Source organism: Dasypus novemcinctus, unplaced genomic scaffold, assembly GCF_030445035.2.
Source record: "Dasypus novemcinctus isolate mDasNov1 unplaced genomic scaffold, mDasNov1.1.hap2 scaffold_143, whole genome shotgun sequence".
Classification (NCBI taxonomy): domain Eukaryota; kingdom Metazoa; phylum Chordata; class Mammalia; order Cingulata; family Dasypodidae; genus Dasypus; species Dasypus novemcinctus.
Genome location: NW_026688154.1, coordinates 485043 through 487346, shown reverse-complemented (window position 1 = coordinate 487346; position 2304 = coordinate 485043). Strand labels below are relative to the sequence as shown.

The 2304-nt window shown below is 44.8% G+C and overlaps 1 pseudogene; it reads right to left on the bottom strand.

Annotated features, from left to right (window-relative positions):
- Positions 1-334: 334 nt before the first annotated feature.
- Positions 335-1766, bottom strand: LOC131277561 (ornithine decarboxylase pseudogene; annotated as a pseudogene).
- Positions 1767-2304: the final 538 nt, after the last annotated feature.

The window sequence follows — 2304 nt, the reverse complement described above, 5'->3', positions numbered from 1 at the left end:
ACACTTTTATGTTTAAAACAGATCACAGCATTAAGCTTTTGGCCCATTCTGTGGTTATACAAGCTATAAATGCTTGCTCAGCACGTGAGAGGCATCCCTTAGAAGTATGTTTGAAAGTGAATAAAAATCCATATAAAACAAAATAATCAAGTAGTTTCCATAGGAACACAGATAAGTGTAACCCCATCTCCTAGTCTTCCTTATCGCTGTGTCTGTGCCAACCCTACTCTTAGAAGGACATTTCAAAACTAGCAGTAATTAAGTTAAATGATCCCCCCCCCCCAAATACCTCCATTCTAGGTAAACTCACAGTTAGCAGCTACAAAAATAGTATTTACACATTAATACTAGCTGGAGCACAAGTGGCCGGGTGGTGCTTCATCCCACTTTCCCAAGCACAGGAAAAAGGCAGAGCACTGGCGTCTTGCTCCTCTACTTCGGGTGGAAACCCCCAGCTCTCGATTTGTTGCATGACTTGCCATGCAGGCCCTGACATCACATAGTAGATGGTTGGCCTCTGGAACCTATTGAAAGTGGAAGCAGTAGCCACAGTGTAAGCCCCCAGCATCCAGTCAAACAACATCCAGTTGCCCACGTGCATTTCCGGCAGGCCACAGTGCTCAACAATCCGATCAAGGCCATCACACGTGGGTCCCCATATGCTAGATGAGTAATACTTCTCATCTGGTTTGCATCTCTTCTGCAGAAGAGGCTTTACATGCTCATGATCATAAAGGATACAATTAAATGATCCATATACTCCATCATTCACATAATACATAAAGGTTTGTTCACTTCATTCATCTTCATCATCAGAGCCTGTCTGTTCCTTAAATACAATTTATTTTGGCAATGATATTCACTGCAAGTGTGAAAGCTGAAGCAACATAATATCAGCCTGGTTCAGCTATGATTCTCACTCCAGAATCTAATGGGAAATACTTGTCTAATGCTGGATTAATGACACTGGTTATCTCTTCAAATTTAAGCTTCATGTCATCAGATCTGGGAAAGCCACCACCAATATCAAGCAGATACATGCTGAAACCAACCTCAGCTCCCATGTCAAAGACACAGCAGGCATCATAGATGGCCTGCACAAAAGTTTCAGGATCAGTATAGCCACTTCCCACATGGAAGCTGACATCAATGACATCAATATCGAGCTCTTTAGCCCATTCCAAAAGAAGCCTGCTGTTTTTGTGTGTGGCTCCAAATTTAACACTAAGGTGGCAGACTGCTTTGGAGTCATCGGTGGTAATCCACAAAACCAACTTTTGCCTTTGGATATGCCCTGGCCACTTTCATCAACTCAACCTCGCTGTCAAAAGTCATCATCTCAACTCCATTATTGGTGGCATACTTAATTTGAGACACTTGTTTACAAGGGTTTGCATAGATTATCCTCTCTGGTGGCACCCCAAGACTCTGCACCAACTGGATTTCAGTCTTGCTAGCACAATCAAATCCTGTCCCTATGGAAGCCAGGGTCTTCACTATGGCTTTACTGTCATTACATTTGACTGCAAAGAATGGGGTGACACGAGGAAGAACTTTTAACCATCTCAGATGTTCTTTAGAATGTCTCCAAGGTCCACAACATAGACGGCATCTTTATCATCATCAGAAGAAACTTCATTAATTTTTTGGCCCAGAATGTCCTTGGCAGTAAAACCTTCATCAGGAAATGGCAGTCAAACTCCTCATTACTGAAGTTGTTCATGGTTTCTTGATGTTCCACTGAAACACAACAAAATGGAAAACTAAGAGACAGAATTTAAAGAGATTTCTGGGAAACGGACTTTGGCCCAGTGGTTAGGGCGTCCGTCTACCATATGGGAGGTCCGCGGTTCAAACCCTGGGCCTCCTTGACCCGTGTGGAGCTGGCCAGGTGCAGCGCTGATGCGCGCAAGGAGTGCCGTGCCATGCAAGGGTGTCCCCCGCGTGGGGGAGCCCCACGCACAAGGAGTGCGCCCGTGAGGAAAAGCCACCCAGCGTGAAAAGAAAGAGCAGCCTGCCCAGGAATGGCACCGCCCACACTTCCCATGCCGCTGACGACAACAGAAGCGGACAAAGAAACAAGATGCAGCAAATAGACACCAAGAACAGACAACCAGGGGAGGGGGGGAATCAAATAAATAAACAAATCTTTAAAAAAAAAAAAAAGAGATTTCTTTCAACTTTTCAGGAAGGCAATTCTCCAGGAATTCCAAATCTTGCTGAATTATAAGACTTGTGCCCTTGATGCAGCAGTGGAAATGTTCTCCTAGCACTTGGGCACTGGGGCCACACCCCGAGGAGGTC